General features: G+C 43.3%; 2 long non-coding RNA genes across 3 annotated transcripts; both read left to right on the forward strand.

The window, feature by feature from the left end:
- Positions 1–1,716: 1,716 nt before the first annotated feature.
- On the forward strand, positions 1,717–4,836 carry LOC147001912 (uncharacterized). Its single transcript, XR_015044744.1, has 3 exons — positions 1,717–1,791; positions 2,638–2,724; positions 4,201–4,836. It is a non-coding gene; the product is annotated as an uncharacterized LOC147001912 (long non-coding RNA).
- An 873-nt stretch (positions 4,837–5,709) lies between these two features.
- Positions 5,710–19,533, forward strand: LOC147001913 (uncharacterized). Of its 2 annotated transcripts, none has more exons than XR_015044746.1 (3): positions 5,710–5,804; positions 17,267–17,353; positions 18,603–19,533. It is a non-coding gene; the product is annotated as an uncharacterized LOC147001913 (long non-coding RNA). The 2 variants fall into 2 exon arrangements; XR_015044745.1 differs by lacking the exon at positions 5,710–5,804 and adding an exon at positions 16,174–16,314.
- The last annotated feature ends 7,279 nt before the right edge of the window (positions 19,534–26,812 follow it).

Raw genomic sequence — 26,812 nt, forward strand, 5'->3', positions numbered from 1 at the left:
TCATCTGAAAACTGAGGGTCATCTTTAATTTACAGAAGTGGCACTTACGGACAGTAGGCGGGGCGACTGTTCTATTATCAGCTTGTGAACTCGGGGCATTCGGTCTGTAAGCCACAGAGCTAGAGGATTCGGGCACAGCTGTTCTTTCCTCCCATCCAAATAAAGGGCTCCTTCAGCTATTGAGGAATGTGAGACTAGGGGCAACAGGTGGCCATGAAGAGGTAGAGTCAGAAAGACAATGGCTACAGTAATCAGACATACCAGGATGGTGGCTCATGAAAAGTGCATTTTGTATATGTTATTGATAACTTTTGTAGAGGAAAAGTAGATGTTCCTTTTAGAGTCGGGAGATGGTTTCGAACACGGCCATGTTTCCTGAGATAAGGGATAAATAGAAAGAACAAACCTCCCCTTGAAGGAGAATTAGGGTATTTACATCCCTGTGGTGTGGTGTTGCCTGGCAACACACAGGACGCATCATTCTACTTCGTTTCAGAAATACAACTATCTGCTGGCATAAAGACGTCCCATTTGTTATATATTTTTTAAATCATTTATTTTATATCTGAAATTCGCATTAATCCAGACTTCTTGTATTTTTACTTGCTAAACCTGACATCCCTAATTTTTTTAGAAGAATAGGAAATGAAAATTCACATAGAGTTGGGATCAAGATGGAGTCCAGGACATAAGGAGAGGTTGGTGGGAAGCCATCCAGTGAGCAGCACAGAAAATGTCTCTAGAGGATAGCTCTGTGATGCTTCAGTGCACAGAACATACATGAGAGAGGTGGTGTTTGCACTTAAAGCTATGGTACAAACCAAAGGTTAACCAGGAGACCTGCACGGGGGAGCATGCTTATCCAAAAGTATTTTAGCTTATAGTGAGCAAAGCTTGAAGGACATTGAACTTTTCTGATTCGTTTATACTCATCAGCCTGGTCTTTGAACGGCTAAAGTTGAGATTCTAGTTTTGCTCTGCAGGGGGCAGCATTGCCAAAAATTTTATCAAGCCTAAAAAAAAAAAAAAAAAGAAAACACACACAAAGGGATCCTGCAAAAGGGATCCTCAACTTTCCTCCTTCGACCTCCAAGGAAATTTATTCGTGAATAAAAACAAACTTCATCACTTGTGACCTGAAAAAGGGAGGAGACACAAAAGAACAGAAACTGTCTCTGCAACCCGTTTGTCCAAAGCAAAAACTATTTCCCCCAACTGCCCAATCGGCTTGGTTTTGTTTTGATTTTAAACTAACTTTGCTTTCCACCTTCTAAAACAAGATTCAGCACCAATAGATTGTTCCAAAACTGTCTAATGGAAAAAAAAAAAAAAAAGAAGCTATGTTATTTTGAGCTCTGGGCCGATTCTAGATAAATACACAAGAAACATGCATGTCTGTAAGACACCCAAGACAGATCGCCCACCTCTCTGAGGCCCTGATGCCTAGCTGGCTCAGATGGCACTGGGCTCAGCTACCTCCAGGAGGCACCATCTACAATTGAAAAGGACTTTAGCACTAGCCGGCACAAAATGCATGAGTAGCGTGGACACCCACATCTAATTACAGCTTTTTACAGGGCTTATAGGGTTCAGAGACTACCTGGTGCCACGCCATTAAGAAAATCACGTGGTTTCCTCATGGTTAATGATTGCCAGGCTCTGAATAAGTGGCCCAACCTTTGTATTTAAAGAGCAGGTGATCCACACAGACATATCCCTGGCTCACACTGGGAACTGCAGAAAGCCTCTATCAAAGAAAGATGGAGTAGGGGGCTCTGGTTTAAAGAAAAGGTGTGGAATCAGTCTTGTCAGCAGCTGCCTAGTTCCTCTTTTCCAAGACACCTCTTTCCTCTTTCCCTGAAAGGCACCTGCTGCTCCCCAGCGCCTAATCTGCTCACTTCTTCAGGCAAAAGCTATCTTCAGGCGAGTTTCAACTTGAAGGTGTTAATTGCCTACACCAGGGCGTTTGAGTGCTTGTCTAATTTGCTCTAGAAAACAGGGTGTTGCCTCGCTTAAAGGAATCTCACTGTGAGCAGGTGTGTCAGGTCCTTTCAGAGGGTGATTCTGGGGCTGTTGCCGAGCTGGGCCGGATGGGCAAGGAGTGCATCTGACCTCCGTGCCATTTCCTCACACGGGGTGGGCTGATAGGCTTTGAACCAAAGCTAAATCTGCTGAACAAAAGCCCTGGGTTTAACCAATTCTTTCCTCCCTCCTCCAGGGACTATCCCAGAGTACTGGTTCCATAAATGAATATTGAGCTTAAATAGAGTAAATAAATAGATAAATAAATAAACAACAATCCCTTAGCCAAGCATAGTGGCATATTCTTGGTATCTCTGCACTCGGGAATCTGAGACAGGAGAATGACTAGTTCCAGGCTAGTCTGGGATCCGTGGTGAGGTTCTCGTTCAAATCATCATTGTCATCATTATCATCATTACCATCCAATGAGGATCTTTTAACAGAAAATGAAGATGTTGCTATCCTCTTGCTATCTGTTTCATAACTAAAACCACCAGTGATCCCAATGCCCGTGGCTGTGGCTGACGCTTCCGTTTGGCTATCAGAGGAAGCAAAGGAAGAGTGGGAAAGGAGAGAGAAGACACTGGCTTTAAAAAGTCTTTTTATCTTTGACAGATGCTCACAGATCTCTCTCTGCCAAGCCAATGGAGCACTTGCCTTCAGGAAGGAGAATCAAGCCAGTCTCCATCTTCTCTACCAAAGGCAAGTAGCTGCTTCCCTCAGAGGGTATCATGTCATCTCTGGTAGCAGAGGCGACAACCCAGCTGTAGATAGTATTAGAAATTCAGAGATGTTACACACCTCATTCTGCAGGGCAGGGATTGGCCCACAGACCCCGAGACTTCCATCACTGGCCAGAAGGACACTGAGAAGTACCCCTTTTTTTGTCCCTCTAAGATTCTGGCTGGGAGGTTTCCTAAGTCCCTTCTCATTCTGTGGCCCCAGAAAGTCAACCCTCAGAGGTGGGACTTTGATTTCTTCCATTGCCCGTGCGATGTGTAAATGTGGGGCAAGGCAGGGCCTTCTTCACTTTGTGGTAAGAAGTAATGGTCCCCATATTGGTCTGTTCTCTTTCCTGCCCTCACAAATCCCTTAGAAGGAAGGATCGGGCGTTACAAAGGAGCTACCATTGCCCACCCCACCCCAGGGGAGGAGGCCCTTAGAGACAAGCCTGTAAGCCTACAAGGGCTCCCTCCTGCTGTCCGAACTCACTCTGTATCTCTTACGGGCTTAGATCCACTTACCCAGTCTTCTTCAAATATTTGATAAAAAAAAAAAAATTGTAACATATCCCAAGCACTTTTCAAGGCCTAGGAAATACAATATCCTTTCCTTCCCAGAGCCTGCCAGGGAATATGAAAACTAAATACACAATTGTAATGGATGCTCACAATTGAGGCAAAGGAGGTGCACAAGCTACCCCATAAGATTTAGGATCCCGTTTAACTGTACTCGATGACAAGATAATACCTTAGCTTGTTATCGTGTCCTAGAAGGTCAGAGAACATGAGAGTCCTGGACCTAGGTCAGAAGCCAGGGACTTTAGTTCTTATCCTCTCTGAGCAGGGTGCAGAGCGCCCTTCCCTCAAGCTCCAGCAGGCCGGATGACTGCTGTCAGGCCCTAAGCAGCATGATAGCTCAGGAGGTCCCTGCTTAGAGTCTACCCATTCCCTAGCAGATGGGAAGGAAGTCTCTGGAAAGTCATCCTTTGCACAGACCCTTACCTTGTTCTTTAAGGTCCTTCACAGCAAACACAGCCCAGAGAAAGGGCCCAGAGAAAAGCACACATGGGACTTAGCATCCTTGGGACTCTCAGCGAGAAGATTGGGGGGTCCCAGAATAACTCCCATCTCTAGAGCAACTCTGCTGGGAAACTTCCCAGACCCGGAGCTGGCTCTTCACCCCTTGTTCTCCCTTTTTTTGTTTGTTTGTTTGTTTGTTTGAGTTTTTACATTCCATGTTGATGCTTAACCTGGTAAACCTGGGTAGCCCCCAGCAGAAGGTGGTAAGGAGGCAGGAACTGTGCTCCCTCCTGCTGGCAAGTGCTCTGAGGTGGCCTTGGGTAAAGAGCTTAATTTCTTCTTTCTGGGACTCCTCACCTGTAAATGGAAGATAATGATATTCTCCTACCTCCTCTTCAGAATTAATTAATGGTTGTGCTGACCTCTGGGTCTACAGATGAAAGGCTGTCATTGCGAGCCACATGCATCAACATTACCTCATTACCAACGTCATATCATCATTAACATCATCATCATCATCGTTATCACCATAGCCAAGAGTCCCCATGATAAAAGCTACAGAATTCCCACAGGAAGCTCCTGAAGGCCTCCCCCTTGCTAAGCCTTTCAGCCTCCTCTTCTACACCTTCCAAAAGAACCAACCAAATCTCCTCCCCTTTGGCAACTCTCACTCTCCACAGCTAAGAGCTGGTTATTCTCCTGGGACCCCTGTTTCACACACCCTCACTTTGCAATGCCTTTCTCCCAACAACTGAACCTGAACACTTAGGACAAACTCCAAAGGAAGACTATTAAACAGATGGACTGGGAGCAGGTGAAGGAAGCCTTGAGACACTTTCAGAAGGTCTCAAGAAAGAAAGAAGGCCTCACCCCCAGAATTTCCCACCAAATGACTCACTTATTACACCTTTCCTACTTCCTGTGTGGACTGATACAGAAGAGCAGTGTTTCCCTTCAATGCAATGTGATGATGTAATGGTCACGATCCTCTTGGTGCATTCATGTTTTCTGCTGCTATTGCTGACTACTAGAGGCTAGATAACTTTTGGAGAATTAAAGTTTCTTTAACCCATGATTGTAGAGTGTTGGTAGTGTAGGTAGTCTGTGTTTGGGGCATCTCCTTGCCAATGGGATCCCTGCAGAGTCTCGTGGCCAGAGGAATCCATACAAGAGACAAACTGGTTTATAACAGACACACCCAACTTGGGGATAAGACTATTTTAGTGGACCAATCCATCAGGAAGACCTAACCATCATGAGCTAGTCATTTCTTAAAGATCCCACCTGATCCTACATTGTCACAAGGGGGACCAAATTTGGACAGGAATTTCGGTAGGCTCTAAACCATAGCACCTGGGACTCTGATGTAGCCAGCTGCTTGCGCTGAAATGAATTGGTAAGTGTGATTTGCTGCACTCTCTTTGTTGCTGAGCCTCCTTTAGCCCTCATCTTGGTTCCCTTGGGAATCCACCAAAATGAATGGCTTGCTAAGCCTTTTTGGTTATGATTCAAGTACTGCTTGGCTATAGATTAGCATTCAGATGTGAAAGCTGTTGAGAGACTGACTCAGCCACTGGGTCAGTGATGCCCAGCCCCAGCATGTAATGGCAAGTTGCATAAGGACACTAAAGTAGCACTTGGAGCTTCTGGGGACTCAGATATCACCTGGTGGTGATCATTTGTATTTCCTCCTGTGTGCTGGGCATTGTTCTATTCCTCTTGTACAAAAAGACCTATAATCCTCAAACAAGGAAGTCAATTCTATTATTGCCTCTGCTTTACAGGATACAAAACAGAAAGACAAAGAGCTTAAATGCCCAGCTCCCTGTGGGTGGGGCCACCCTGGAAAGAGAGTCCTTCTAGCTAGAAGAAAGGCAGTTGAGCAAGCCTCGGAGAACAGAACAGTAAGCAGCACCCCTCTATGGTCTCTGCTTCAGCTCCTGTCTCCAGGTTCCTGCTTGAATTCTTGGCTTCCCTCAGAGATGGACTGAGATGTGGAACTATATGCCAACAAATCCTTTTCTCCCCAGACTGGGTTTGGTGAGTGTTTTATCACAGCAACAGGAACTAGGGCACTGAGTCTTGGACTAAAAGGTTCAACATGAGACTTTAGAACAGTGGTTCTCAACTTGTGGGTTGTGACCCCTTTGGGGGTCAAACAATCCTTTTACAGGGGTTGCATATCACATATCCTGCATCTCATACCATACCATATCAAATTATGACTCATAACAGTAGCAAAATTACAGTTATGAAGTAGCAACAAAATAATTTTATGATGGGGGGGTCACCACAACACGAGGAACTGTATTAAAGGAACAGCATTAAGAAGGTTGAGAACCACTAGCTTATAACATAGAGATAGTTGCATGCAAAAGAACAGAAGAAAACTTAGGCACAGTTTGTCACAAAAGTTAACTCAATGGACTACATATAAAGGACATTCTATAAGATTCCTAGGAGAAAATACTTTTTAAAATCTTAATTATTAGAAATTTGGTATAACTTTTTAAAGCCCAAGAATAATTTTATTAAAGCTCAAAAAACAAAACAAAACAACAACAACAAAACTCCCCAGGACGATGAGCTGTAAATCTCAGCAGGTACCTAGAGAAAGCAGAGATACCTTTTAAAAATACACCGACAAAGGCAGAATCCAAATCACTGACTTAAACTTTACTATGTTGAAAACTCCCCCGAGACAGACACTAGCAAGAAGATAGAGAGTCCTTGGGAGAAATATTTACAGAGCACGCATCTAATAAAGAACTCAGGTCCAAACTATGCAAAGAACCCTTGAACCTCAACAGGCCATCCAATGAAAAGCCAGAAGGTAGGAATTGACAGCCCGCCAACCAAGATACACAGATAGCACAGAGCATCTGAAAAGCTGCTTAACCGTGTGTCATTAAGGAACTGCACATTAAAAGCTCTGCCAGGTGCAACTACACTCCTGTTAGAATGGCTAAAATCCAAAATCGCCTCCCGCCGACTGTAACTGCTGGCAAAGGTGCAAAGGTGAACCTTTCATTCCTTGCCAGTAAGAGTATAGAACAGTGCTGGCACCTTAAGAGACAGTGGCATGAGCTGTGGCGGTTAAAAGTTGCTGCACACACGTGGGGAGCGAGGAACAGAGTTCAGATCCCAGCACCTAAGTGAAAACCGGGTGTGGTCCTACACAGGCCTGAAACCCCAGTGCTGAGAAGGTGTGGCTTCCTGATGGGCAGCCTAGCTGAAAAACTTGGTTCAGTTAGAGACTCTGCCTCAAAGGAACCAAAACAGTCTGATAAGACACCTGACAGCTTTCTCTGGCATTTGCACACAAGCACAGGCATAGATACCCGTGTGTATACATCACACATGCACAAGCTCTCTGTTGTTCTCTTTCTCTCTCTGTCTCTCTCTCTGTCTCTCTCTGTCTCTCTCTCTCTCTCTGTCTCTGTCTCTGTCTCTCTCTCTCTCTCTCTCTCACACACACACACACACACACACACACTAAACATTCCCTCCATGAAGCCAATATTACTCTGATACTAAAAACAGACAGATAGATACATAATAAAAAGGGAAACTGCAGATCTCTCTCTCTCTCTCTCTCTCTCTCTCTCTCTCTCTCTCTCTCTGATGAACATAGGCACAAAATTTTTCAGCACAGTATTTGCCAACATAGTCAAAGAGTACATGAAGAGAGTCGTATAACACAACCAAGGTGGTTTCCTCCCAAGGATGCGAGGGTGGTGGTTGGTTCAATGTACAGCAAATACAAGTCAATAGGTATGCCGTGACGGATAAATAGACATAAGTGCAGAAATCACATGCTTATCTCAATACGTGTAGAAAACATAGTTCAACATGGCTTCACAACAGAAGTCATGGAGAAATTAGGACTAGACAGACATACCTCAAAATAATAAAACAATAATAATAGCAAATCTGTAGCCAGCACATAAAATTGGGGGGAGGGATGATCGAGAGAATTTTCTCTAAAATCTGGAATTAAACAATGAATCCCCCTTTTCCACACTTGCTCTTTTGTTATTCGTTTAGGGCTCAGTCTTAGCTAGAGCCACAAGACAAGCAGGCCATATAAAAGGCTTACAAATAAGAAAAGGAGTCAAATTATCCCCACTTGCAGTCAAAAACGATGCTATCCTTAAAAGATGCTGCAGACTCTACCAGAAGACTTTCATATGCTAATGCTAACAAACACACCCAATAAAGTTGGGGGTATGAAAACAATATACAAAAATCAGCAGCTTTTATATACCAATAACAAATTTGCTCAGAAAAAAAATATAGGAAAACTATCCTATTCTCAATAGCTTCCTTTAACAGTACCCAGGAACAAAGTGAAGGCAATAAAAGACTTGTGAGGTAAGCTTTTAAGATCTGTTTTTGGGCTGTAAGAAAGCTTAGGAAGTAAAAGTGTATAATTACACACACACACACACACACACACACTGTAAATACCTGTGGAGGTCCCAAGGACAACCTCAGATTTCAATCATTGCCTTCCTTGTTTCTGACAGGATCTTTGTTGTACAGTACTGTCTACATACCATAGGAGCTGGCCTACCAGCTTTCAGGAATTCTCATGTGTCTGCGTCCATCTTGCCATGGAAGCACTTGGGATTACAGACACATTCTTCAGTGTCTAGTTTACACATGTTCTGAGGATTTGAACTCATCTCCTCAAGCCTGAGTAGCAAGGGCTTTACCCACTGTGCTGGGCTAGCTTCATGTCAACTTGACACAAACCAGAGTTAACTGAAAGAAGAGAACCTTAATTGAAAAATGCCTCCATAGGATCTGACTGTATGGCATTTTTTAAAAATGAATGATTGATGGGGAAGGGCCCAGTCTATTGTAGGTGGAGCCATTCCTGGGCTAGTGGTCCTGTGTTCTATACGAAAGCAGGCCTAGCAAGCCATGGGGAGCAATCCAATGAGCAGCATGCCTCCGTGGCCTCTGCATCAGCTCCTGCCTACAGAATCCTGATCTGTTTGAGCTCCTGTCCTAACTTCCTTCAGAGAGTACCATGTAGAAGTGGGAGCCAAATGAGCCCTTTCCTCCTCAGCTTGCTTTCAGTCATGGTGTTCCATCACAGCAGCAGAAGTCCTAACTAGGACTCCCACTGAGCCAACCATCTCTGGAGCCTGATGACTATGTCTTGCTAAGCATAGCCCACCTCTTCTATATTTGTGCGTAAGCACAAATCCTGCAACTTACAACATGATTGGACTGCTACAATTTGCATTTTTGTAGCCCTTTTCTGTCACTGGGAGTATATAAAGTAAACATTACTGGCAGATAATAGAACAATAGGCAAACCAATGTGAGACATAACATATCTCATAGCCACAGAGGCTAGCCATGAAAAGCCTGCTTGCTCTAGTTCTTGGAGGAAGGAATATTTTAGGGACTTTCTTTGTGTCCATTGAACTATTTCTTTCAGTCTTTGCAGAAATAATGAGAGTGGATATTTTTATTCAGATTTTACAGATAAGTACAGAACACTGTAGTGCAGAAACTCAGAAGTACAGGGTCCTGAACATGGTTGCACCACCAGCAAGGGCTGTCTCACACCTGAGCTGTGGTTTTTCACTCTCCCTGACTGATAACTGAAAGCTACCCACAATGCTAACTAAGTTCTTCCACCATCCACAGTCCTCAAGCCAAATGGTCCAGCATTTAGTCCAGGCATGACCACTAACCTTGACTGGGAGCAAAGGGAAGTTTCTCTGCAGAACCTAGTGCAATGTTTTCCTCGTCCTTTCTAAGATACCCCAGTGCTGGCTGCTGCTGATCCAGACAGTTCATCCATTTGTTGTCTACCAACAGCATCATCATGACCTTTACAGTCAAACCCCAGAGCTGAGGGAGTTTGCAGAAAAGTTATCTTAGAAATGCTTTAGGGCTGCAAAGATAGTTCAGTTGATAAAGTGCTTACCTTGCAAACATGAGAATCTGAGTTCAATCAACCTCCCTCCCCAGGACCCATGTAAAACTCCAGAGCATGATGGTGTGGTTTTAATCCCAGCCCTGGGAAGGAAGAAATGGACATATTCCAGGGATTTGTTGGCCAGCCAGCCTGAAGGACTTGTTAAGTTCCTGGCCAGTGAGAGACCTTATGTCATTTTTAAAGAAAAAGGAAACAAAAGCAAAATCAGGTGAAGTTGGGTATAGTTGGCACACACCTTTAATCCCAGCATTTGGGAGGCAAATCCAAATTAGGTGGATCTCTGAGTTCCAAACCAGGCTGATCTACAGATGAGTGTCAGGACAACCAGAGCTATACAGAGAAACCTGTCTCAAAAACAAAACAAAATAATAACAAAAACGGCAAAAATAAAAAAAATTAAAATAAACCTAAGGTGAGCAGCTGCCTGAGAACTACTGGAAGAATGACAGGTTTTCTGGTCTTCACATGCATGCATGCACATAAACTTGTACCTGCCACACACACGCGCACACACACACACATCTATGCATACACATGAAGAAAAGAAAATACTTTAAAAATCCCTTCTATATAAACACTGTTGGGGCTGGGGACCATATTTGAGCCACTATAAGAGAGACATAGTTGCATGTGTGGGAATAAATGTCTATAATCTCAGCACTTAGGAGGCTGAGGCAGGATGTCTCCTGAGAGGCTCTGCCAGAGCAGATGCTTGCAGCCAACCATCAGACTAAGCACGGAGACCCCAATGGAGGATTAAGGGAAGAACTGAAGGAGCTGAAGGGGTTTGCAGCCCCATAGGAAGAACAACAATATTAACCAACCAGACACACACCCCAACCCCCAAGATCTCCCAGGGACTAAACCACCAACCAAAGAATACACATGATGGGGTTCATGGCCCAAGCTGCATAAGTAGCAGAGGATGGCCTTATCTTACATCGATGGGAGGGGAAGCCCTTGGTCCTGAGCAGGCTTAATGCCCTAGCATAGGGGGATGCTAGGGTGGTGAGGTGGTAATGGGTGGGTGGGTAGGTGAACACCCTCATAGAAACAGGGGGAGGGAGAGGGGGTAGGCGGTTTGCAGAGGGGAAACCAGGAAGGGGGATAACATTTGAAATGTAAATAAATAAAATAACCAATATTTTTTTTTGTTTTTTAAAAAAAGAAAGCTTAAGGCCAGTCTGGGCCATAAAGGAAACCCTGTCTAAAATGAAAATAAATTGAGAGAGATGAGGGAAAGAGGGAGAGAAGGGAGGACGGATAGAGGGAGAAGGAAGGGGAGATGGGAGCAGAGAAGAGCTTTTAAAAGGTAGAGTCACAGAGAACAGTCCAACATTTGCTCCCTTCCTGCAGTCATGTGTCTGAGCGCTAATTCTTCTCACTTGCGTGCCAGGGAGCTGCTTCAAAATGAAACCAGAGCACTCTTAGCCTGCAGGTGGCTCTGGTAGCCAGAAACAGCTGTACGTTCTACAAGGACCGAGAAGTAGGGCAGCATATTTTTTTTTCCAAAACAAAGACTGAGAAAACCACAGCTGCAGTTGGTGGGCAAGCGACATCCTGGTTCTGAGTTTGCAGTGCCCGAAGGAGGAGTTTTGAGGCCAGAGGAGAGGTGGGGTCACCTAGGAGCTCCCGAATTGTCAAGATTTCAGAGACGTTTCTCAAAGATAAGCGCACTATTATTTTTTTCTAAAAGGAAATACATAAAACTTGGGGTTGAAATTAAAGACTAATGTTTTCTCCCACAATCACATTTCTCTCTCTCTCTCTCTCTCTCTCTCTCTCTCTCTCTCTCTCTCTCTCTCTCTCTCTCTCTCTCTCTCTCTCTCTCTCAAAGTTGAAACTAAAGAACCATGGTGTTTTGATCTCTGTGCTGTATGCAATGGCAGACATATGCTGGCAAGTTTAAGATGTCTTTTCAGTTACAAATATTAATCACATAGCTGTCTGGCCATGATGGTGCTGGTCTGTCGTTCCATAGCTTGGGAGGCTGAAACAGCAGGAGTATAAGTTCAAGGCCAGCTGGATACAGAGCAGGTTACAGGACGGCCTGAAGCACCAAGACACCTATCACATTTTGGTGATATCTGCCTCACAGGAAGCATAGAGAATTATGCCTTTATATCTTGCCTTGTCCTGTGAGACAATAAATCCCATTCTCCAAAGACTTATGCACCTTGGATTCCTACTGCCTCCTTGTGGAATCCCACCAGATGTCCCTGGCTTTTCTAGATTATCAGATCCCAAGGTGGAAACAGGAAGTGTGACCAGAACCCTGGGCTCCAGGCTTTGTCTGCCAGCACGTTGGAAAAGCAGGAAGCCAGATCCCAGCCCAGACTTCACAAATGCAAACGCTGCATTTATGAACCCCTAGTCTTCACTGTCCCTGATGGATTTGAGATAGGTCACCAACTTGTATGAATTAGGGCAAAGCCAGAGTGAGTCTCGGGGCTCTTGTTGTCTTTTGTGAAATGAGGGCATATTGGAGTTCATAGGCTAAAATCGAGGCGTCTACAGGGCCAGGAAGCCCTGGAGGACAGTGTGCTTTCTTGCCTGCATCTCAAAATCAGCCAAGGCCAGCCCTGTGTTCACTCCATGTCACTCCACCCTAACCTCCTTGCCTCAGGCGGTTTTCTGTTGGTATAAACACCAATGACTTTGATTTGTAAAGGGTAGATTTATTTAGGTTTTCAGTTCTGGGCACTGCAAATCGAAAATCAGGGAGCCGCATCTGGAGAGGCCTGTGCCTTTTTGGTAAGCCAGCCATGATGACACGCATCTCTAGCTGCGAGACCTTTGTGTATAAATCCATTGTAGTTGCTAAATCACAGCCTCATTATGCAGTTTTAGAATCCGCCGATGCCATGTATCTTCTGGTGTCTGTTCATTCACTCATTCGTCCACTCTGTGGTGATTAATCTTCATTGTCAATTCGGCTGGACTTAGAACCACCTACCTCTAGACATGTCTATGAGGATGTTTCCAGAACAGGTTGACTGAAGAGGGAGGACCCAGCCCTAGTGAGTGGTACTGTTTAATTGGCTCAGGTCCCAGATTGAATAAAGGAGAAGGCGGTCTGAGAGACAGGAATTCTCTCCTCTTTGCTTCCTAACTGCAGAAGCGATGTGGGAGGGGCTGCCTCATGCTCCTCCCACCACAGTACCACGAAAAGAAGGACGGTACCCTCAAACTGTGAGCCCTAGTAAACACTTACTTACTTAAGGAGCTTCTGCCAGTTATTTTGTCACAGCAACAGGAAGCGTGCACACTCCTTCAGTGAATACTGAACTTCTGCCATGTACACGGTCCTGGCGATGCAGTAAGGACTGTGGTCCTGCGTCTTAACAGATTCCTAAGCAAGCTGAGATGCTGGGGGTCGCTGGGAAGCTGGGATGCTGGGGGGGGGGGGGTCTCTGAGAGTCTCAGGGAAGCCGAGCAGCCCTGGGTTGGCCAAGCTTCGCTTCCACCGTTTCCTGTTTCACAGTTGGTACCTTTCTAGTGCCTGACACACAGGAAACCCTTAAGTAAGGGAACACAACAGTCTGTAAGTGTCTGAAGACGGAGACAAGCCCTTTTCCAGCTCATCCTCCAGAGCTGGCCTCCAGCATCTTTCTTCTCTTGGGTCATAAACAGATGCCCCTCCACCACCCCGTATCAGTCAACTGCCTCTGATTTTTCTCTATTTGCAAGCCTTGTCTGTTGCTGTTGAGGCTATTTCTGTAACCTCTTTGATCTCTCTCTTCTGCGGGGGGGGGGGGGGGGGGGGGGGGGGTCTTTTTCCTGATCACAATTGTTGTATTCTTCAAATCACAGTGGGGCTCCCTCACCTGGGAAACTCGGTTTGCCGAAGGGAGAGGAGAAAGTACCACTTGGACGCTGTGCCCTCTCCTCCCCCACCCCAGCCCTGCTCCCTACCCCTGTGCCCTCAGCTCAGGGCAATAACCAACACCGAGTCCCCTCATGCAGCTCTGCAGAGGACCCGAAGCTGCTTAAATTAGCTGTCTCTGCACTTACTTTCAACATCTAATAACACCTGGCGATTTCCAGAGCAGTTCACAAACCACTTTGACAGGGCTGCATTTAATTTGAGCACCAACGCCCTTCTGAGGTAAATGGCTCTACAGAAAAGGAGCTGGGCTTAGAGGGAGCTGGTACCTCCCAGGAAGCCAGGGGGACTAAAACAGCAAAAGAAGGCCCAAGTCCAGAAGAAAATCTAACACTTTCCACACATATGGTCTATCTCACCTCCAACACAATTACTAAGGTTTCAGGACCTGGTCAGTGTTGCAGATAAACGTGTCCAAGAAAACAAATAGGATTAATCCTAGCTTTGAGGGAAAAAACGGCCACACCCTCCTTGGTGTTAGCGCTGGTTCAGTTTGGAACCATAAACAAAGCTAGTAGAGAGACGACAAAGCTTCTATTTGTATTTCATTCTGGACCCTCCTTGGAGCTGAAAGAAAAAGAAATGGGGAAAGCCACATTTCTGTCTCATTAATGTTCTGCAATGCCACAGGGAAGTTAAGCCAGCTTGGCTCTGAGATGCTTTTCCTCTGATGAAGTTGTGCAGCCATTTGCAGACAATGAAGGAAGGCACTCAGCCAAATCGCCAGCAGACCACTGACCTGCAAGATGATTTTCCACACCAACAAGCTTGATCTGGGGCACAAGCATACACACACACACACACACACACACACTGCCATTAACACATCCTCACACAAACACATCCACACTCACAGATTCATGTTGCCATTAACACACACAAACACACCATATACACATACAAACACGCACAGATTAGCACTCTCACACTTTGCCCTCTGCTCTGGCTGATCAAGTTACACGTGCACAGACCATTTATTACAGGGACTACTAATTGCCTTCTTGTCTGTGTCTTTGTTAACTTGAGGGGTGCCATGAGTTCCTGTAAGTGGCTGTGGGAAAGAGCTTGGAGTCCTCCTCCCAGATGAACTGGTACCATGGGTGTTTCTTAAAATCTACCCAAGCTAGGTGAAATCCTTCAGAGTTCCCTCTTCAGGGAGAGGTGGCCTTCCTGTGGAACAGCAGACTAATTGGTTGTCCAGTGCCAAATGGTCAGCCCTGAATACATACATACATACATACATACATACAAGTAACATTGTACAAACTAAACAGGCCTTTTTAGAGGGGAGGGGATATGTATATACATATACATAGAAGTATACAATAGCAATTTTTAAAAAAAATTTTTAAAGAGGTCATGAGGGGCTGGTGAGATGGCTCAGTGGGTAAGAGCACCGGACGCTCTTCCGAAGGTCCAGAGTTCAAATCCCAGCAACCACATGGTGGCTCACAACCACCCGAAATGAGATCTGACACCCTCTTCTGGTGTGTCTGAAGACAGCTACAGTGTACTTACATATAATAAATAAATAAATCTTAAAAAAAATAAAAATAAAAAAAATAAAGAGGTCATGAATTTGAAGGAGAGTGAAGGTTTGGAGGGAGAAAAGGTAAGGGGAAAATGCTCTAATTTAATTATATTCTGAAAAAGATAAAGTTTCTCCTCTTCAAGAAGTTAGCTGTTAGCTCTGCCATACATGTTGGGCCAAGTATTAAATGAGCCAGATGTAAGTGCCAGGAGTTCCTTGACACAAGGCCTGGATGGAGACTAGGAGATCTTAGCCATCTGGTCACCCTTCTAACTCTCTAGTAACACAGTCATTTCATCCGTAAACAGGCATGCTACAGAAGCCATGACACCATAGGCAGGTATTCTTACACTATCCAACATAATTTCCTAACCTCAATATCACAGGCATTCATGACAACATAACTCTTCCCAGTGAGAGCTGTCCTGTGCACTAAAATATTTAGCAAAGTGTTCCTCATCTCTACTTGCTGGGTGCTATAGTTTAGATCTTGAACGTTTTGTTGTTGCTGTTTGAGACAGGGTTTCTCTGTGTAGCCCTGGCTGTCTTGGAACTTGCTCTGTAGATCAGACTGACCTCGAACTCAAGAGATGGGCCTGTCTCTCTGCCTCCCAGCACTGGGGTTAAACACATACACTACCAAGCTCAGCTTATGTTTTTAACTATGAAATAAACTGGCTTCTTCTGCCACATTTTCCCATCTCTGATACTCTACCATTCCATGGAACTTGAGTAATAAGCCAACTGACCAAGAGATCTGAAACTTCCAAAACTGGGAGCCAAAATGACTTTATTATTATTATTATTATTGTTGTTGTTGTTGTCGTCGTCATCATCATCATCATTGAGACAGAGTCTCACTATGTAGCTCTGATTATCCTGGAACTCACTATGCAGACCAGATTGGCTTAGAGCTGCCTGCCTCTGCCTCTGAGTGCTAGGATTAAAGGCATACACCACATTGCCCATTGATCTTTCCTCTTCTAAAAATAAAAAATGAGTTACTTTTATTTTACGTGCATAGGTTTGTTGCCTGCATCAATGGCTGTGTGAGGGTGTCAGATCCTCTGGAAGCAAAGTTACGGACGGTCGTGTGCTGCCGCTATGTGGTTGCTGGGAATTGAACCCAGGTCCTCTAGGAAAGCAGTCGTCAGTGCTTCTAACCACGGAGGTATCTTTCCAGACCTCCTTTCCTATTGTTATGTTAATTACGTTTTTTTTTTGTTATAGTGATAAAAAGATAACTAACACACCTGTAGATTCTACAAAGTCGCCACAAACAAGTCTCCTGGGACATGTATATTCCTGGATGAGCTGCACTTATATACATAAATATCATTGTAGAAATTGGGTTACTTTCTTGGTTATGATAGTCTGAAATTGCTGCCATCATCACTGCCCCTCCCCCTTTCCCTGTGTCTCTCTAGTATCTCACTAATTAGACTAGGCTGGTCTTCAGCTGACAATCCTCTTGCCTCAGCCTCCCACGTGCTGGAATTGCAGGGTACCCTGCCACACCTAACACACCTTACCATTCCATACTCAGCAATTACATATACCTTCATAATGCAAGTGTCAATTAATTATGTGGAGAAAAATAGAAAATAGTGTGAAGTCATTATAATTTGAGTAATGACGGCCTTGTTACACTGCGATACATTTGTCAGTTCCTCTTGTGGGACCTTCTTTAAAAGGTTCTGCTTTTTCTCTTACAGCGCACACTTCTAAGAAAAGCTTGCATTGCACAATTTGTTTTCAATTTTCTTTCGCCTAAATAGGGGCTGGGGTAAAGTAACCCGTAAATGCAAGCTGCAGAGTCAGTATTTATAAAGCATCTCAAAGGGCCTCTTACCCTTGTCATAATAGAGCAGGTCGGGAACCCAAAGAGGAAGTAAAACAAAGACAAGAAAAGATGATCTTTTAAAATTGGAATATGCAATTTCCCATGCTCTCATTATCACTGTTTGCTGGGATAGCAGGATTTTTTTTTATGAGTTGTTACTGCCTGTGACCCAAGTAAAGGGAAAGCATTCATTTATCAGTCTTTATTTCTGAATAAAATACTGTGGGATAAATGTCTTTCTGCCTTTGCAGCCCTGAGTTCCTTTTCCGTTTCCGTCCAGGACCGGCAACTGTGTATCAGAGCTCCCCACCAGCATCTTTGTTTCAAGAGACCCAAAAGCAAACAGCGTATATTGCTCGGCTTCTTGGTGAGTCACGCAGCTTATTAAAAGCATAGCAAGGCAAGCAAGAATGACTAATGAAACAAATACAAGAAGGTTTCTTGTTTTGTTTTGTTTTAATTAAAGAAAGTTTACTTGGCCCGATGTTAAGGTTCCTTTGGCTATACTTCTTACCAGTTTAAACGCTTGTATTTAAATGTGATAATTACCTTTAAGCAATTAAAGCAATTCCAGTTTAGATACAAAGCAATCTGATACAAAGCTGAAGAGACAGCTCAGTCAGTCAAAAGTACAAAAGAGAAAGCTGACTTAGATCCCCAGGACCCACATTTAAGAAGGGGAAAACATTGGCTTGGTGGTCCATAGTGCTGGAGGTGAAGGGCAGATCTCTGGGGCTCAATGGCCAGGAAGCCCAGACTACTTAGTGAGTTCCAGGCCATTCAGAGTCCCTATCTCAAATAAGAAGGAGGACAAAGCCAATGGTGGTCCTCTGGCCACCTCCATGTACACACACACACACATGCTCACGAACACACACACACACACACACACCCCGAAGAATAGAATTGATAAATGAACAGAGACTAAAGGCATGAATACTTCTTGCTCAACTGTGGATCTGGAACCTGGGGATCGTTAGGACAGGAATTTCAGAAATTTCATATACCAATCCTTATTTATATATTCATTCATTCATTTATTAACTAATAGAACGGAAACCACACCTGCAATCTCTCAGGCCACCTGAACAGGAAGCCACATGTCTGAATAAGTACTTCTGTTCCTACATCCTCTTCTCACATCTCGAGGGTGAGGAGTCTGAGGTTTCCTCCTCGGAGCTCACTGCTTCCTGCAGATAACGTGCTAGATCTCCCATCAGCACGCACTGCCTTTTCTGCATGGATAACACTCAGCAAGAAGATGCCGATTAACCCAAACTCTGCTTGCAGTGGGGTAACTTTCTAGCTTATCACCATCAGAGAGGGTTTGCTTAGCACAGCACAGTTATGTCCCAGAGTTCTGAAGCCATTTCCACGAACACTGGCTGGCTGGGCACCGAGGTCAGTGTCTGTCTAGGTACATTTCCTGCAAGTTCTTTAACTCTGTCTCGTGATGTCAAAAACATCAGAGTAGCCGTGGTCCAATTGCTGCTTAAAGAGTCTGTAAATCCATAGATTTGGATGTTAATCTGGCTCGAGATCTGAGATACACAGTGACAATAACCTGAAAATAAAATCATGACTGTGTGTTTATAGTGATTTTTACATATTTTTAGGTTAAATGTTACCATAAACAATGGAATCTACAAAAACAAAACAAAACAAAACAAAACAAAACAAAAAAACCAACAGCACCATTTAAGGTTGGATTTCAAAGTCTTCAAGAAAGGAATAAATCAGAGCACTCATCATTACACTTAAAATTCGACACAGTTCACCAAGTGAATCCTGGCTGATGAGGTGACTGTCTTACACTGAGAAGGCCCCTGCATCCACTTGAAGAGAACAGCATCCAAAGGGGAACCGCACTTACGGAGCCACCACAATGCTCCAGACACTGGAAGGGAACCCAGGGAGAGAGTCTTCCTGTATGATTTCAGAGGCAGTAACAGGCAGGGTATTTCAGGGGACAAATAGGTAGAAACAACAAGATAACATTGAACCAAGAGACACTTCAGGATACGCTAAGGAAAAGCATGCTCATTAAACGTCTCAAGCTAATCACCGCTGCATCGCACCATATAATGTTGTTGGGGCTATTAGAATTAATAATCATAATCATCGTTTATTATGAGGGCAGCGTAGAGGGCAGTTTTGCAGCAGTGGGGAGATGAACAGATAGACTTGAAAGCAAATCTCCCCCGAGTCCTGGGATGCCGAGCAGACCAGCTCCAGGAACAAAGGTTTTAACTACTTCATTATTGTAAAATTACCACCTGACCACATGGAAGGCAAGGGTTTTCTTCCCAGCTCAGTTCCTGTAATTGAAGGAGATGACACTGATATATACAGCTGACTCTGGCGACTAGAACCAGGAGTATGTGCCAGTTGGGAGCTCAGATGTACTAATATAGTTTTCTTTTTCAGAAGTAATCCCCCCCAAAAAATTTATCTTGTCATTGTACTAGTCAAAAAATAAGACAAGGGCTGGTGAGATGGCTCAATGGGTAAGAGCACTAACTGCTCTTCCAAAGGACCTGAGTTCAAATCCCACAACCACATGGTGGTTCACAACCACCCATGATGAGATCTGATCCCTCTTCTGGTGCATCTGAAAACAGCTACAGTGTACTTATTTATAAAAATAAATAAATCTTAAAAAAAAAAGACAAAAACAAGGTAAGACTATAAAATAGAATTTCAGGAGAAAATAAAAGGTTCCATCAATAATAACTTAAGACAGTTTGTTAATTTAAACTTTTACTGATATAATTGTAGATTTCTGTGCCAATATAAAAAATAATATAGATAATTCTTTCTATCAGTTTTCCTATGTTGCAAAACAGCCTACTACTATGAGCAAAAATTAGCATTGATTCAATTCAACCCGAATGCCTTATACATATCTTCCTGGTTCAACATGTTTTAATGTTTGCATGCTTCATTCTGTACGGTTTTGCTACACATGTGTGTCTAAAACATTTTATTTTTAAGCCCAAATTACCAACAGCATACAGACTATATTGACCAATGTACATAAAAACAGAAATTTAAGACGAGCCTGAAATGGAGGGGAAAAAAAAAACCCCAACAACATAATTTGAGATATTCTAAACCTGAATGGGATTATATTAACTTAGCATTGTAAAATTCATGAGCTTTATAGATGATAATATAGGAATTTTTTTTAGATTTAAATGCCCACGTTTGGCTGGAGAGATGGCTCATTAGTGAAGAGCACTGACTGCTCTTCCAGAGGTCCTGAGTTCAATTCTCAGCAACCACATGGTGGCTCACAACCATCTGTAATGCTATCCAGTGCCCTCTTCTGGTGTGTCTGAGGACAGCTACAGTGTAGTCATATATAAAAGTAAATAAGTAAATCTTAAATGCCTACAATTGGGCTAAACACATTTATTTCTCAGGGTTCCCATCCTGACTGGCTCATTCAATCACAGAAGTGGTCAAGTCCCAGTATCAGCCGTGTGCAAGCTGGAATTCCAGAAAGGGGCTGAACAGTATAGTTTCAGTGCAGCTGAGATGCCCAGGAACTGACTGGGCAAGTCTCATACTGAACACATAGGCCTTAGGACTAAGAGCGCTCTTGTCCAACATAACAAGAAAACAGACGCCCCAGCTCAAGTGGAAAACACAAATCTGCCATCCTGCCACCGTTTTCATTTTATTCAGCTCTAAACTGATTGGATTCTGCCCTGACTTGGTGATGGCAGATATTTACTCAGTCTACTGTCTGAAATGTGAATATCTTCCAGGAATATACTCACAAACATAACCTGAAACCATAGGTACCATCAGTGCAGTCAAGGAAAATATGCAGGCCTCCCAAGGGCACAAAAGCAGAGGTCCTCAGGCTTACTTGTCACTTTTATACGGAGATGTCACATAGAGGTACTTCTTTCTTATCTTGTTTTTTGTTTTGTTTTGTTTTGTTTTGTTTTTCAAGACAAGGGTTTCTCTGTTTAGCCCTGGCTGTCCTGGAACTCACTTTGTAGACCAGGATGGCTTCGAACTCAGAAATCCGCCTGCTTCTGCCTCCCAAGTGCTGGGATTAAAGGCATGCGCTGCCATGCCCCGCTCTTTCTTATCTTTTTATTTTTACGTTTCCTCTTAAAATTAATTCATTCACTGAATCCCTCAGGATCCTTCCTAGCACTGCAGCACACCAGCTGTAGCCTCTCTTCCCACCACTCCACTCCTCCTCCTGTGGATCCCACAGGATCCCAGGCCCTGGACTCCCTCCCTCCGATTGTTGCTGTGTCTGAGCTTCTTCCTCCACTGGGCAGGCCACAGGCCCTGCCTGACAGACCAGGTAGGATAACCACAGACCTTCTCTGCTCTTTCTGTTCCCCAGCAGACTCAATACCTCCCTTCCCTCCTCTCCATACCTCCTGTGGTATCCCACAAACTATTTAATCCAGATTCCTAGACCCAGGATAAAAACACCATCAGTAACGGCCAGGACATTGTGTCTCCACTAGAGTCCCAGCTATCCTACCACAGCAGGCTCTGAATGTTCTAACATAGAAGCACAGGAAAAAGACCTTAAAATCACCATGTAAGGATGATACAGGTCCTTAAAGAGGAAATGTAAAAATCCCTTAAATAAAATAGCAGGAAAATACCAACAAACAATTGCAGGAAATTAATAAATCCCTTTCTAAAAGGCAGCAGAAAACAAAAACAGTTGGGGGAAGCAAACTGTTAGAAGGCCTGACAATGAAAACAGAAGCAACAAAGAAAACATAAACTGAGGGAATTCTGGCAATGAAAATGTTAGGAATTCAAATAGGAACCATAAAGGCAAGCAGATAATAAGATATTATCATATTATTCAACAGATAATAAGAGATGGAAGAGAGAAGCTTAGGCTTTGGGGATATGATAGAAGAAATAGATATATTAATGAAAGGAAATGTTAAATCTAAAACAAATTTTGACACAAAGTATCCAGAAAAGCTGGTACCTATGAAGAAACCAAACCAAAGGACAATAGGAATAGAGGAAGGAGAGGAATCCCAGAAAAATATTTTCAACAACAACAAAAAAAAATGATGGAAGAAAATTTCCTGACCTAAAGAAGGAGACACCTTTAAAGGTAAAGAGAAGAATAAAAAGTCCCAAATAAATTGGCCCAGAGAAGGAAGCCCCCTTAGCACATAATAATTAAAACACAAAAACATTCAGAACAAAGAAAGAATATTAACATCTGCCAGGGAAAATGACCAAGTACACATGACCTCTCAATGGAGACTCTAACAGCCAGAAGGGTCTCGATGAATGTGCTGCAGACTCTAAGAGATCACGGCAGCCAGCCCAGACTACTATACCCAGCAAAACATTCAATCGCCATACGTGGAGAAAATAAGATATTCCATGATAAAGTCAAACAAATACCTACAAATCCCGCCTACAGAAGATGCTATAAAGAAAACTCCAATGAAAGGAAGTTAACTACACCCACAAAAACACAGGAAATAAATAATCTCACACCATCAAAACCAAAAGAAGGGAAACACATACATTCTCTGTTACACACACACCACCACCACCAATAATAATTACAACAACAAAATAAAAATCAACAATCATTGGTGATTAATATCTCTCAATATCAATGGTCTCAATTCCCTAATGGATACACAGACAAACAGAATGGATGTGAAAACAGGATCTATCCTTCTGCTGCATCCAAGAAAAAACACACCTCAACATTAAGGAAAGTTATTATCTTAGGATAATAGATTGGTAAAAGTTATTCTAAACAAATAGATCTAAGAAGCAAGCTGGTGTAGCCTTCTCAATCTTAATATCTAACAGAATAGGCTTCATACCAAAACTAATCAAAAGAGACGGGGAAAGACACTTCACGATCATCAAAGGAAAAATACTCCAAGGTGACCTTTCAATTCTTAACATCTATGACCCAAACACGATTACAACTTGAATCACATATTGACTGAGAGTGGAAGTGGAAGGTTTCAATACCCTACTATCCACAATGGACAGGTCACTCAGACAACAGCTAAACTGAAAAATACGGGAGCTAACAGATGTTATAAACCAAATGGACCTAAGAGAACACAGACCATTTCATCCAAACACAAGAGAATATACCTTCTTCTCAGTGCTCTGTGATACTTTTTCCAAATTTGAGCACATACTCAGACACAAAGCAAATCTCAAGATACAAGAAAATTGAAATAATTCCTTGCATCCTATCAGCCTACCATGGATTAAAGCTGGAATTCTATAGGATCAACATAATAAAAATGACTATCTTACCAAAATCAACCTACAGATTCAATGCAAGCCCCACCAAAATTTCAACACAATTCTTTACAGACCTCCAAAGGACAATTCTCAATTTCATATAGAAAAACAAAAATCCCTGAATACCTAAAAAAAAATCCTATACAATAAAAGAACTTTTCTAGCAGTATCACCATCCCTATTTCAAGCTTTACTACAGAACTATAGTAATAAAAAAATAAAAACTCAAAACTCATGACATTGGCATAAAAACAGACAGATTGATTAGTGAAATTTCATCAAAGACCCAAATGTAAATTCATACACATATATATGGACTCTAATTTTTGACAAAGAAGCCAGAAATATACAATGGAAAAAAAAGAAAAAAAATGGTGTTGGTCTAACTGGATGTTAGCATGTAGACAAATGCAAATAGATCCATATCTATCACCCTGTGCAAAGCTCAAGTCCATGTGGGTCAAAGACCTCCACATAAAACCAGATACACTGAACCTGGCAGAAGAGAAAGTGGGGAGGAGCCTTGAATGCATTGATACAGAAGAGGATTTTTTGAACAGAACACTGATATCCCAGATGCTTAAGATCAACAATTAATAAACGGGACTTCGTGAAACTGAAAAGCTTTTGTTAGGCAAAGGACACTGTCAATAGGACAAACCAGCAGCCTCCAGACTGGGAAAAGATCTTCAAGTCCAAATCTGACAGAGGTCTAATTTCCAAAACATATAAAGAACTATAGAAACTAGATCAAAATCCAAATAATCCAATTTAAAAATGGGGGACAGATCAAAAACAGAGAATCCTCAATACAGGGATCCCAAATGGCTGAGAAATATTTAAATAGATGTTCAACATCCTTAGCCATCAAATCAAAACTACTTTGAGATTCCATTTTACACCTGTCAGAATGGCTAAGATCAATAAATAACACAAGTGACAGCTCATGCTGACAAGTGTAACCTCCCCTCCCCAGCCTGAAACCTGTTTGTTCAGGTTTCAGTGTTAGAGAGCATGGGGCGGAGCTTGCCGCCCTATCGTCCTGCCACTCCCACTGCCGCTGCCTGCCACCTAGCTGTTCCGGAGCTATCACGTGGTCACCTGAAGCTTTACTCCAGGATGATTTGGCGGGAATTGGCCCCCTTCCCCTGCTTCATAACCCAGTGTCGGAAATAGTAAAATCGAACCTTGATCAGACTGATTGTCTTGGTTTTGTGTCTCTCTCTCGCGCGCCGCCTAGTCCCCCCTCTTCTCTTCCAGGTTTCCAAGATGCCTTTCCAGACTAGAACCCAGACATGTGAGCCGCTGGCCTGCCACAACAGACAAGGATATGGAACAAAGGGGACACTGTTCTACTGAAGGTAGTAGAGCCACTACGGAAGTCAATATAGCTGTTCCTTAGACAATTGAAAATCCATCTAACTCAAGACCCAACTATACCACTCTTAGGCATATACCCAAAAAGAAGTTCCATCCTATCACGAGGACACTTGTTCAGCCATGTTCGCTGCCAGAAACTGGCAACAACCTAGATGTCTCTCAACAGGAGGGTAAAGAAAATGTGGTACATTTACACAATGGACGATTACTTAGCTATTAAAAAAAAAAAAGAGGTCATGAAATTACTAGACTAGAAATTATGGGTGGAACTAGAAAAAAAATCATCTTGAGTGAGGTTACCCAGACCCAGAAAAACAAATATGGTGTGTATTCACTGATAAGTGATTATTAGCCATTAAGTCAATGATAAGCTACAATTCATAGACCTGGAGAGATTAAGTAAAGAGAAGGGCTGTAGTGGGGAAGCATGGATCTCCTAGGAAAGGGGAAACAGAGTAAATTTTGCAGATGGACTTAGGGCAGATGGATGGGAGCCAGAGGGATCAAGTAAGTGGAGGGTAATGGGATGGAAGACAGGAGTGCAGAGGAGGTGACTAGAATTGGGGGGGGGGGGGTGAGGAGGAGCCTAGTGTAGTGGAAACATCTTGGAATCTATGAGAGTGATCCTAGTGATGACTCCTACTAATGAGGGATGCAGAGTCTGACCTGGCCATCTTTTGTAGCCAGGCAAAGCTCCCAGTGGCAGTACTGGACTGTATTCAGTTGAGTTGTTGGCCTCGAGTGTTCCATGGTAATCTCCAAACAACTCAGGGTGATGTTAGGGCAGAGGGTTGCTCTCTGAGAAATGACAGCAGGGCCGCATTGCTGAGAACATCATCCACCCAGCTCATTGATGTGGAGAGGTCGAGCTGGTGCATGCATGGAGCCTTTATCCCTAATCTCCTTGGTCAGGCAAGATACACTGCTGACTACTGAAAGAGAAACTTGACACCAAGCCAGCCACAAAACCTTTGACCTACAATCTGTCCTGGCTGCAAGATGTGTTGGGACAATGATGGTGCAAAACTTCTGGGAGTGGCCAACCAATGACCCGATTTAACTTGAGGCCTAACACTGCTTGGATGGCCAGGAACAAGAGACTTGGATAAACCAGAGAACCTAGGGTCAGTGCCTTGTCGGGTTGTCATCAGAGAGGTTTCTTCCTGCAGCAGATGGGAGCGGATGCAGAGACCCATAGTCAGACATTCTGTGGAGACAGGAGTCTAAATTGGAGGCCTCTAGTAAGTCCTTCCTCTCAGAGCTCAGGAAATCCCGTGGAAGAGTGAGCAGAAAGACTGAAGGAGTGAGAGGAGATAGAAGAGACAAGGATAACATGGCCCACTGAATTAACTAAGCAGGGCTCACATGGGCTCACAGAGACGGAAGCAGCTAAGCATGGGGACTGCTGGGGTCTGTACCAGGTCCTCTGTGTGTATGTTGTGGCTGTTAGCTTGGTGTTTATGCAGGACTCCTAATGGCTGGAGTGGGTGTGTCTTTGACTCATTGGCCTGCCATTGAGACTCCTTCCCTCCTGTTGGGTTGCCTTGCCCTGCCTAGGCATAAGGGTTTTTGCTTTGTCTTATTGGATTTTGTTTTGTTGTGTTTGGTTATTGTCTCTAAGAGGTCTGCTCATTTCTGAAGGGAGATGGAGGGGATGTGGATCTGGGGGAGAGGGGAAGGGAGGGAGAGCTGACATGATCAGAGGCAGGGGAAACTGATCAGAATACACTATATGAGCGAAGAATTCATTTTCGATTTTTTTTTAAAAAGAGACTCAGTACAAAGGTTAATTCATTCAGAGGGTAATTTTTATAACAAAATTTAATCATATACATTCCATAAGCTCTACTGAACCCCTCTTTTCTTCCAAATAGTTCCCTCCTACTTTCATGTCTCTGGGTGTTTGTGCATGTTAACTCAAAATGTTATTCTGCCACGTTCATTAAAACAAGCCCAAATGTACAGAGTGCTCTCTATATAGGTCAGAATACTGAAGCACAAGTCAACATAACAAACTTTCACAATTCAGTTAGAGATTGCTAGCTTCAAAATATACTTTAAATATTGGATATATAAAATTTACCCTTATAAACACCATTTGCTCCTACAATACATATTTAAACATGTCTGACTGAAAAAGGACATTTCACTGAGC

The sequence above is a fragment of the Mus caroli genome, unplaced genomic scaffold, assembly GCF_978045245.1.
Source record: "Mus caroli unplaced genomic scaffold, Mus_caroli_1 scaffold_12, whole genome shotgun sequence".
Lineage (NCBI taxonomy): Eukaryota > Metazoa > Chordata > Mammalia > Rodentia > Muridae > Mus > Mus caroli.